The sequence below is a fragment of the Caloenas nicobarica genome, chromosome 2 (genome assembly GCF_036013445.1).
Source record: "Caloenas nicobarica isolate bCalNic1 chromosome 2, bCalNic1.hap1, whole genome shotgun sequence".
NCBI lineage: Eukaryota > Metazoa > Chordata > Aves > Columbiformes > Columbidae > Caloenas > Caloenas nicobarica.
This window is the reverse complement of record NC_088246.1, coordinates 34,804,077-34,816,253: the sequence shown is the minus strand read 5'-3', so window position 1 is coordinate 34,816,253 and position 12,177 is coordinate 34,804,077. Positions and strand designations below refer to the sequence as shown.

At 41.5% G+C, this 12,177-nt stretch overlaps 2 protein-coding genes across 3 annotated transcripts in view; both read left to right on the top strand.

Moving 5' to 3' along the window:
• The window catches only part of HYCC1 (hyccin PI4KA lipid kinase complex subunit 1), a 364,011-nt gene that overhangs the window by 117,857 nt on the left and 233,977 nt on the right, over nucleotides 1-12,177 (top strand). The window lies entirely within an intron of this gene.
• The window catches only part of IGF2BP3 (insulin like growth factor 2 mRNA binding protein 3), a 115,128-nt gene that overhangs the window by 29,809 nt on the left and 73,142 nt on the right, over nucleotides 1-12,177 (top strand). The gene's annotated exons all lie outside the window — the stretch shown is intronic.

The following is a 12,177-nucleotide window of genomic DNA, read 5'->3' as shown; positions in this document are numbered from 1 at the left end:
TCGTTGGAAACAAGCACCCTGGCTCTGCGTTCTCTGCAGAAAAGTAAATAGATGTCTACTGCTCTTTCCTGAACCGCAGTCTGTAACTTACTGTCTTGACTCCTAATTTGTAACCGCAAGTAATCTCTCACTTCAGCTTGTGAGTATTGTGATTTAAAACTGAAGTACCTAGAGTTTGTTTTGATTCAGCGTGGAAATGATCCAAGTAGAAGTCTTCTGAGACGGAACCATTACATGAAATGTCACCTTTTTTTTTTTTTCTTTCTTTTAAAGCATTTTAAAACTAGCTTCCTCAGCGCAGAAGATGCCTCCAGATATTTTCTTTCCAAATATTTTTTCCATGTTTAGCGAATAAAGCACTAGAGAACAGACTTTAAGGACATAGATGGGGCCAGAAACAGCACTTGCTGGCTCAGCAGGAAGGTAGCTGGTGAAGAGTTCCCACTTATCTTCTGTGGGTTTATTTCCTTATTGGTTTGTATGTAGCAGATAAACAGATACATTGTTGATGAACTTTGTAACAAAAAAAGGCAGACTAAAAGCCCAGACTGTGGAGTGTGAACCTGTTGACTGAGGCATGGAAGCAAGAAAAACATTGTGAGTGTGTATTCCTGGCTTTGCTGTGAGACTTGCAGGTTGCTCTTGGGGCCAGAAGTGTGTGAGAAGTGAGGTCCGATTTAGTTCTTCCGAAGGCAAAAGATGTTCCTAAACAGGGTTTGCTTTCCCTCACCTTTTCTGGAAAATGAAAAACGAAGTCTCATGGTTATGCCTCTGATGCTGAAAGATTCTCCAAGCAGAAGTAGTAATGGAAAAGGGTTTCTGGATCAGAGTCGAAATGTGAGTCCATGTTCTGTATTGATATTTCTGTCAGCGCGAGAAAGGTTCAAGCTGTCTCCATCCATCTGAATACTTTGTAAGGCAACTTTCAGTTTCTTTAGAAGTATGGAGACTGATTCTGATTGTGAGTACATGTTACTAAACCTTCTTATAGTGCATGTAACTGTTTGTTCTGAGGATCTGTAGTAGCTTGTGTCACTTTTTTGATTAAAACAGCTAAGTTGTGTGGGGTGGGTTGTTTGCTTGTCTCTTCTTTTTTAATGTAGAGGTGCAGTGTAAAAACTAATCTTGCCGAATGGTACCTGTTCATGGTGCAGCTTATTCTAGAATACCAAGGATATGAAGAGGACAGGTGAGGAACTTGTGCCTTTTAATAAAGGAAAATAAAACCACGAAACCATTGCCATTAAGAATAAATTAGGATTATACAAAGCAGAAATTTTCTCATAAAGCAAGATATAAAGGGGGGATGCAGGAGTGAGTTGAGCTACAATGAAAAGGATTCTAGAAGAAAGGTGAATCAACAGAAAAAAGGCTTAAAATGTATTGAAATATCTTTCACTCAGTAGGAGAACGGGGAACATGTCAGTCTGTTCTCTGTAGCAGTGTTTTGCATATTTGAAGACCTATGATATTTAGAGAGGGTTAAGGAGAGAGTTTTAAGTTCTTTCAATCTTTTCTCAAGACTCTTATTTCTAGGAAATTGATTGTTCTTAAGTCTCTCACCTGAAATGTCCAATGAGGCTTCTCCAGAGTAGTTTCTGCAGTTTAAGATCACTTTGAGCTCCTGTCTTGTCCTCTGGTATGTTTGTACTCCATTTCAGCCTTGTGCCATCTTTGAATTTAATAAACACAAACCTGATACAACACTAGATGTAGTTTTGCCTGAAAAACCCTATGAAATGGAGCTCTTTGGTTTGAGAGTAGGCTGGCAATGACTATTACCTGGCAGTGATCACAAGGTCAACACCTCACCTGCTGTTGTAGTGTTTATCTTATGAGTCTGCTATACAGGACAGTGTTAAAAGTCTTCTGAATAGAGATCCCCCACACATAGACTGTTAATTCTGTTGTAATGAGAAACTGGAGAGATTTATCAAGAATTACATGTGCCAAGCAGGTCGAATGTTGATTGCCTGCTTATTTTGATTTCCAGCTACAGGACAGAGGGTAGAGCAGCCCCTGGGGCAATGCAGAGCCCCTGGGCAGCGCTGCCTCCTCTGGACTTGGATCTGTGCTCAGGGGAGCATGAGGGCTGCCTTTGTTCCTCTCCTGCCAAAGGGGAGTGAAAGGATGTTCTTTCTGCTATCTGACCTGGGCCCCACGCTCTGAATTTTGCCTGAGATACACGCATTTCCCATCATCTAGCTGGGCTTAGCAGCAGGTGAGGCAATCTGATATGGAAAAGTGATCACGTCAGTGGTAGACCACCCATTCTGCACTTCAGAAAACACATTGGCTTATGTTGGGATTTTAATCACCTAGCTTAATTATAGGGGGTGATATTTACAGGTATATGTGAGGTGAGAAACACCTTTTGCAGGTGTTTAAAATACAGACTGTGGGAGTTAATGTCCCTGGGTAAACATGCAAATAACCATATTTCTCACTTGGAATGATTTATTCATACAAGTGTGTTGGCTACAGTGGTGCTGATAATCATCTTACAGTTGTAAACAAGGGGAAAAAAATCTAATGGGGAAAGCTGTTTTTTTTTTTTTTTTTTTTAATTGGACTACAGCATTTTTTTACTTAAAATGAAGTCAGGATCTTCTTAAAAGTAGCTGATAATGATCCTTTTATCAAATATCTGCTCCCATTTAAGAGTTAATATCCCAGATGTCCCCAATGAAGATACTTTGCTGTGCTTTTATGATAGTTGTAGGCTTAGAAGGGTAGCATTATGTTAGTTGACACAACTTCTTTCTTTAGGAAACTTGTATTGCAGTAGCTTAAGTAGGAATAGAGAAGTTAGAGGTGAGGTCAGGGCTCTGCTGTGCTAAACACCTAGAAGATATGGAAGGTGGTCTTCCAACCACAAGAACTAGACCTAATGCTAGTAATATCTTTCAAACAAATCAGGAGACTCACTAGGTCAGAGCTGGCTTGATGGACATGGTCTAGAGGTATGAAAGTTGCTCTTCTTCCTCCAGGTGTCCAAGGTGATAAGTTGAAAGAGTCGGAAGTGGAAGATTTTGGGCTCATGGTGGAGGAAATCTGATACTGGGTGGTTGGTCAGGCAGCCACTTTGATTCGTATGGCAGTGGGACGAAGTTTGGCTGAGCGACTTTTGAAGAAGGTGCTGATGTGCCACAGCTTTTTGGCCAGAATATTAAGCAAGCTGAAATAACTGCTGGCTTCTGTGAATATGCTGAATAGCAAGCTGCAGTGACTTTGGGGCTTGTGTTGTGAGCTGTGACCAACCCTGTTGTGGAGGGGGCAGGACCAGGAATGGAAGCAAGTGACCACTTGGACCTGAGACTTTTAATCTGTTGTCTCATATGAGTCACACAGCTTTGTGAGTCAGTGAGTTGCCCAGATATCTGTGTTGAGGCATGACCTGCTTTTGGCTGTGATGGGCTCTAATGTCAAAGCACAGAAAACCAGTGAGTTTTAAGTGTTAAATGTGGCCATTCCAGCAAAGACATGCAGAAGCTTTGTGTTTTGGGACTGCATTTATGGGCCTATATCTTATTTTTCCTTCTAATGTTCAGTGGGAGAAATAGCTAAGTGAAAGGTTTAAGAGATAAAGGAATGATTCAGTGTGACTGTTTGATCAGTGCAACTGTTTGATCCAAACTTTTCCACCCATCCAAATTTGTTCCGTCCTGTGACTGAGATGAGAAATATTTTGTTTTCATGACTAGATTTTGATCTTCTAGGATAAAGGCAGGCACAACCTGTGATCCCTTAACTTCTCAGAAGTGTTCTAATATTTAAAACAGCTATTAGTGTGCAAGAATTTTGCCATTATCATTATGGGGTTGTTTGACGTTGTTAGAGCTATGTGTTGCTTGTAAGCCTAGAATAATATGGTTACTTGTTTACCCTGTCACTAACAGTGACTCCAAAACTTGAGAAAACTTAAAAGACACACAAGACTTGCTTGGTTCAAAGCACTTTTTGGGAAAACAACCACCAAATCTTGCTTTTTATTTGCAATTCTAGAAAGGTGTCTGTGAAGACCTTTTGTTCAAGGGCTCAGTTGCCAAAGTCTTGCACCACTTACCTGTAATTTTTACTTAAGGAGTCACTTTAATCATGCTGCAACCTCTTTATCCAGTGTTGTATCATGTCTTTTCACAGAATTGCAAAACCATTCAGGTTGGAAGTGGTCTCAGGAGGCCTATAGTCCAAAGCAGGGTCTGTATTGAATTCAAACCACACTGCTTAGGGTGTTATTCAGTCTTGGAAACCTCTAGGAATGCAGTTTTCACAACCTCCCTGTGTGGCCGGTTCTAAGGATTAATTAATTATTCTATTAATGGGAATTGTTTTCCTTATACCTGCTGAGGACATCTGTTGTGTCAATTTAAGCCTGTTGTCCCTTGTCCTCCCACCCTGCACCTCTTCTCAGAGAGCTCTGGGGCAGGCTGCTGCCATGGTCCCCTCAAAGCTGTCTGTTCTTGGGCTCAGCAAGCCCAGTTCCCTCAGCCTCTCCTCACTGGAGAGATGCTCCAGGCCCCAGTCGTCTTGGTGGCCATTCACTGAACTCATTCCAAGTTTTCAATGTGTGTCTTGTACTGGGGGTCCCAAAACTGGATACAGTATCTACGTGTGAGTGATTATCCTCTTTTACTGAGCGTTCATTAACTTTCTTCCATCTGTTGCCTGTGTTCCTGTTAACACAGCCCAGGTTGTTATTGGCCTTTTTTGCTGCCAGGACACAGAGTGGCTCATGTTCAGCTCACTGCCCACCAATACCCCACATGGTCTTTTCAGCAGAGCTGCTCCCCAACCGGTCAGTCCTTGGCCTGTACCAATGTGCAGGGGATTATTCCTTCCCTGGTGCGGGACTTTGCATTTGTCCTTGTTAAATTTAATCAGGCTGCTGTTGTCCCTGTTGTCCCATTCCTCTGCCCTGCCTAGGTATCTCTGGGTGGTAGCCCTGCCCTCTGGCTTGTTGACAACTCCCCTCATTTTGGTCTCATCCCCAAACTTGAGGAGAACGTGCTGCAACACCTCCTCTGGGTCATCAGTAACGATGCTAAGCAGGACAGGCCCTGGGACAAACCACTTGCGACTGCCCTACAGGCAGAGCATGGCCAGGTGGAGTACTGTCCTCTGAGCCCAACTATTATTCATTATACCATTATTGTTGGAAATTAAGCTGAATGTGGAATATCTGCAAGTCTGTCGCCTGCATGCATAGGAGGGGAAACATGTCTGGGAATGGTATTGCATCTCTGCAGACAGAACTTAGGCTACATGCCATTGCTGGCTAAATTTCCTTAAACACAATGATAAATTAACCAATTGTTTAAACCACCCTTAAGTGAGAGAGCCTGGAAGTGAAATAAGCAGCATCAACACACCACTGCTGCCTTCATTTCATATGTAATTACACAGCGGCCTTGTTTCTCACTGGTACTCTAATAGCATAAAAAACCAAACTACCAAGGGACTGCTTGGTGAAAAGTGCACCTTCTGAAAACTTTCTATTTTGAATGCAAGTTGTAATGAGAGTCCCAACATATCTCTTTGACCAATGAAAGAATATACTTTTTTTTTAAGAAAAATGTCCTCTTGTCCTTGATAAAGCTATTGACATAGCTTTTCAGTGTTTTTCATATGCAAACTTGGTCTTTCATAGTTAATTATCCATACTGCCTGATATCTTAAATCTTGCTTACATTAGTTTTTCTCTGTGAAATGAAGAAGCACTAGTTCTTACAAGTGTTTGGTCTTCAGTGGAAGTGCTGGTTTTAAGTGCTGGGAGTGCAACCCAAAAACCCTGATGAAATTAGGTGTCAGTATCTTTTTTTTTTTTTTTTTTTTTTTTGGCACATATGAAGCTGCTGGTAAAGCTATATGCTTTTACAAACAAAGATGCCCTTTAGGTGTTGTAAAATTAATGTGATTAAGAAGCTAGTTACTCTTGTCCTGCTCTCAGAGAAGTTCTGAACTAATATCAGTTAACTGCCTTGAAAGAAGAAGTCACTAGCAGGGATTGTCTCTTTAGAATTACCAGTAGTATAATTTGAAAATAATTGAAGGAAATGCATAAATGAGTTGTTCTTCAGGCAAGAATAGGAGAAATGTTATGATTTCTTGTTCATGGTAGCCAAAGGAATAGAAAAAATGTTAACTTCAAGTGGCCTTGATGATTCTTTTCTTAATCCACTTATCCAGTTTGTGCACAAAGAACATAAAATCACCAATGCTGGGTCAGAAAAGGTTTATGTGAAGTCCTGTATCCCACCCTGACAATGCCTTTGGAAGGGTGCAAGAATAAGGGTAAGGATATAGTGATAGGTCACCAGAGCAGCCTCTTGGCTTTCAGTGTTTTGTAGCTCTGTAACCTACTGACCCAGAAATGCTGCCTTTGACTTTGAGAAATTAATCTAGAGCTTCTGCGAACATGCTCTCGAAGCAGTGCAAACATGTAGCATCCGCAATATACTGCAGTGAGGAATTGCATGGGTTTAGGGCATGTTGCAGGAAGAACCATCTCATCTCACATGCTTTGAACTACCCGCCTTCCAGCTCCTGTACTGCAGGGAACAGTGAATAGTAGTAGGTCTGTGACATTCTTCTCCATCTTTACTTCCCTTATTATTTTAAGGACCTTTATTCCTCAGCTATTTCTTTTCCAGGCTGAAGACCCATAGCCTGCTTAATCGTTTTTGTGTGGAAGCTGTTCCTTATCCTTTGATCATCTTTGTCCAACTCTTGGAAATTCTACTAAGTGATTCGAAGTTTAGGGACAGAATCTGCACACAGCTATGTCATTCATTTTAAGTTATTTCATTTTATGAAAATAGTTGTCATCAGAGATGTCAGTGTATGTCTTAGTTTTTTTCCCCCTTTTTTAAAAAACCAAAACCACACCAAAAACACAAACAAAAAACCCACACCAAACCTGCAGTGAAACCAGTGGAAAGCTAATTGATGGAACAGGGTTTGCTGCTTATATCTCAAGAGATCAGCAGACTTCTTCATGACAGCAAAGGGAAAAATTGACACTATCAGTAGTGCAGATCCTCCTTTGAGCTTGCTGCTGTTTGCCGGGAAATGTTACATTTGAATCATATGCGTATTGCATGTTGACCTAACTTTATTGCAATTGGCTTTTGTGTGGAGGGAGGGAAATAAAATATGCTTATTTCCAAGGGGCTGGCTAATTCCAGCCCAGCTGATTCTATAAGGCAATGGTAGTCAGCACATCTCTCGTCACACTTGTGTTTAGGCATGTGGGGTGGTGTTGTCTTGTTCACTAGACAGCTAGAAAGTGCCTCTCAGGTTACTTCTCTGATGAGCAAGTCTGCTGAGGCTGTTGCAAAGGCTGTAGTGCTACTACTGCTACAAGCCTTCTACTTCATGGCCGCTGGTACAAGTGCACTGGTTCCCTTCCTATGTGTTCCTCTTCCACAGTGACTGCTTTGATTGCAGTCCTGAACTTGGCTGTTCTAGACTGCGGCCCCACCTGTGTCTTTTCTCGCAGCACCGACATACCTTCATCTAGTGCTACAGAAAAAAAATGAATTATTTCTTGGATGCGTGGGGAAAAGGAAAAACAGGAGCTCAGCTGCAGGATCTCCTGCAGAAAGAGGGAGACACATGACCAAGGCAAGTAGTGAAACTGTTGTACCAAGCAAGGGGAAATGCCACAGGCTTATGGGAAGGCAAGAGATGCCAGCTCAATCTGCACCTGCATCCTGCCATGTCATCCAGTAGCCAGTGCTCGCTGCAAGAGTCTGGATGCTGTGGTGGGTCAGGTACTGGCTGCTGGGTTGGGGCTTTGGAAAGCAGCAGTGAGGATGTGGAGAATAGTTATGAGATCTTTAAGGTCTAGGTGAACACCAACCAAGCCAAAAGCTGCTGAGCAGGGAGAAAGGAGATGAAGTTGCGTTAATGTATTTCTTTTTTTAAAGTTTTTGTGTTATTCTGAAGCCTGAAGCTCCCTCTGATCCGGTGTCTCAAATTGGTAGACAAGTACATGTGGGCAGGGAAGGAAGGCAATGGAACTTGAAATAGCTCCCTTATTTTCAGATGCTTTGGATCTTGTGGCAACCAAAAGAGGGGATGTGACTAAAAGCCATCAAAACCACTTCCAAGCACGCGCCTTTTAATGGAGTAAATGAGCAGGGGTTTTAGAATATAATGCAAACAGGCAATCACTCTGAAAACTGGCACACTATTAACTTGGGGGGGGGGAAGATATATTAAAACTATCACTGCAAACAGCCACCTGGGGGTGGAGATTCAATGCATGTGTAAGAAAAGAATCCAAATCAACATTTCTTGGGACACCTTTTATTGGGTGTTGGGTTTTTTTGTTGCTCTGAGTAAGAGAGTCAGGCCGTTACGTGAGTAGTAGATAGCTGCTCATGCAACACTTTTGCTTATTTGCTCACATAGTTCCCTTACTGAACTCATAGTTATCTAATGTGAGCAGCAACCAGGAGGCCAACCTCAACTGTGTAATCTGAAGTGGAGGGTTACAATGATGTGCCAGTGGCTCCTAGGTAGGTGTTCTTCAGTCCTTTGTTGAATTGGATGTATAAATAAATCTGTAGCCTTCAACTGACTGCATATAGCAGCTGTTGCCCTTTTGGATGTCGTCTGAGTTGTGAATCTGCTGCCAATGTCAATGTGTACTAGTGTCCTTGTGTAGATTCAGCAGGCTTTGGTCTGGGAAACATGCTACCTTCTCAGCACACCTTTCCTTTTCTTGGCATGCTGCTTTCTGGTAACTGTTTCTCCACCCAAGTGTGTAGAAATCCACAGGAACCATTCATGCAAGCTTAGATAGAAGTGTTGTTTATTACATCCTAACTACAGGATTTTTTTTTTTTTGAGTATGTGACTTCTGTGGGCCTGTAGGCAATGTGGTATCAGCTCCTTATCCCTAACTTTGATTTGTGGGTGTTGGTTTTTGTACTCCAAATGGTTCCTGGTTTGGGTTACTATCACGAACTGGGATGAACTGTTAAGTACTTGAGTGACTGCATCTTTTATTGGAAACTTTCTTGTTGCCCTTTCATATCAACCTCTTACATTCAGTAATCAGTATACCTTGTCATCCATGAGTAGGTTCGGGTTTCATACCCAGGAGGCATTTGTTCCTGGTGACAACCTCTTTTTTTTTTTAATACATGTAGTAGAAGAAACAGTGTGTGGGGGGAGAGATACTGAAGACTTCAAGTAGCTTCATGTCTGGGACTGCAACGGGAGTGTGCGGAGGGAATTCATGACAGATTAGTGACTGGGACTCTTCCGACTGTGTGATCTCCAATGAGTTGTGATGGACTGCAAACACCTTTAGGAATATATGCAGATGGTTGCATAGCAGGTATGAACTTCTTTTAGTTACGTTGTGTATACCCACTACAACCATCCCTCAGATATCTGAAGTCCACATCTCACTGGCTGTGAAATTCATTGTGGGATCTAGAAGGAGGATGGAAGGACTACAAAATGTATCAGAAGAGAGCCTGAACTTGTGCCAGCTCAAGAGTTGAGAGGAGGGGAAAAAAAACCCAAGCCACTTGGTGTTGCTGCTAAATGTTAGAGACAAGTGCCTGTGACTTCCACAGCTTTGCTACATGACTTAACTTCTGATCTAAGACAATGTCCAGTGGTGCCTTTGTACTCTGTAAAAATCCAAATGTTGGCAGTTGTTTTGTGTGGCAGGATGTTATGAAAGTAACTTGTCTTCATGAAACAGGAGAGCTTTCAAAGTGGTGTCTTTACCTGACTAATGAAATATGTTAACCTGCTTCAACATGGAAGTGTGGTTTTATTTACAAAACAGATATAAGCTATGCAATGCTTTGCTTCAGCTTGTCAAACTGTGGGCTTCCAGCTTCCTTGGGTTGTGTGAGCCATTGATGTGCTCACAACTGTCCTTTATGTCTTGCTGTTTAAAGTCGGCAGGCAGTCCTCTCCTCTGTCCTTCTGGGAAGTTACTGTCTGTTGCAATAGCAAAGAGGGGAACAACCTATTTTCTTCCTACAGTAGGAATACTTGATTTTTTTGAGATCATATGTACCTGCATGCCAACAGTTGCCATTAATTTGCCAGAATCAACTTGCTTAGCAGCCACCCTTCTGTTTGATTGTTCATGTTCCCATTGTGAAACTGCTATTAATGTGCTGTCCGTTGGAGAAACTAACGCAACTTCACAGAGGTGAGTCAAGCAATGGGTTATTGAGACTGTAATGCACAAGGGATGTTACAGCCACAGTCTCCAGCATCCTTGGACTGAGCTGGATGCTCTGCATTGCTCCCAGTCCTTCTGCATGGTATTAGTTTCTGAGCTTTGTGGGATTAAAAGCACTGTTCTACTATGTATTGCTTGTTAGAGATCTGTCTTCTGCTTGACAAAGAAGGTCTTCTGCATTTTTGCTGCAGTGAGACCAGCTATTTTAGTAGTCAATGGGAGCTCCACAAATGCAGAAGATACATTCTGGCCTTGAGATCAGGCAGGGAGATCACCAGGTCTCTCTGGCCATATGTGATTTCTTGAATCTGAAAGTTTGCTGCTGGTAATGCCAAGCTGCTGATGCAAAGCTGCTTGCAGCTGACCCCAGGCTTCTGCAAGTTATATGATGATTTCTGTACTGATGCAATTAAAAAAAAAAGTGTTTGGGGAGCGAGCAGATTGTAGACTGCACTGTAACTAGTGGAGTGACAAACCTTTGAGCTGCAGTGATATTTGACACTTTTGCTCTTTTGGATTTCTCATTTTGGTGGACATAAATGCAATCGGAAGTGATCAACAGCTGTTCCAGCAGCACTTTGACTGCTTCCTAGTGTGTGGTAGAAGAGATGGTGTCTCCAGCCTTCTTACATCTAACCGAATTCAGGTGGTTGGGTTTTGGGACAGAGGAAATTTCCATGTTGCAAGTAATAGAAAAAGTCACCTTCAGTCTCAATGGGAAATTTTCAATGAGTAATGATGGGGCTAGTACATAAAATGTAAGAGTGGGCACCACTGACTTTTCTTCCAGAGAGCTGCATGTATGTGTGGGGAAATCCCTTAAAAAAACCCTACTGACTTGTGCAGCACATTGGCTTGGTTCACTGTTGCTCCTTTTGGTTCATGGCAAATGCACTATAGCTGTAGAAGTGAAGAGTTTGCGATTTTTGGAAGTGTTGAAAAATTAAATACTCCTAGATTATTTATCTCTTGTGATCTAATTGAAGTAAATAAAGGCAGCAACTTCCTCATGAATTTTCTCTCATTCAGGCAATGGTAAGTTTATAATCAAGTGAAGGATCACTTTAACAATAGTTTCAGGACAGTGATACCATCACATTCAGATTTTGATTAACGAGTTAATTATAGATATTGCATATTAGTTTTGCTTTTCTCTTTGACATATTAAACTTGGCAAAGGAAAAATGTAGGTTATAAAAAGATTGAAAATTAAAGTCTCTAGTTCAGTTCCAACATCTCATGCACAGTTACTTAAACTTTAAAAAATGCTTTTAAATAGATCTTCCCAGACTGTTAGTCTGATGCCAGATGAACAGTTCAGAGGTATTTCTATAAAGGAGCAAAAAAAAAATTTACTGTGATACAAATCCCAAATTTTGTCTGCAAAGAAGAAAAGTTAAAAACAAAAACCAACTCTCCCCCAAAACAAAAAAAGCAATAAAAACCCCCTTCTCTCCTTGTCTTTAAACCTACTAATAAGCATTTTCATAACACTATCTGAAACAAAAAAATTGTGCTTGCCCATGAATTATTCTTTCATTTGAAGCCCCTGCTTTCCTCCTTGCAAAGTACTTGCTATTGACCAGTTCAGTTTCTTTCTCTGAGCTGAGCAAAAAGTGAGCCAAGTAATAAGCTTCCCTTAGCTTACCTGTTTTCTAACCTTTCTGATACTGATATTAGTAGAAAAGCAAGTGTAGGTGATACACATGGTCTTGTCACACACTGAACTTTGTTTTTCCAGTGGGCCATTTGGACTGCAGCTTTTAGGCTTTCAAACTATTGGACGAAGCTTCATAGTTGAAGGCTTACTGCCCCAAAATAAAACTCCGAGCCTGTGAGCCAAGGTCCTGTCCTTTTTTGCTCTGTAATTCCTGTTTTGTTTTCATTTCAACTCACTGTTGGAAGAAGCTGCTTTCTTCTTTTCCCCACTCTGTTCTCTAATCACATCAGCTACA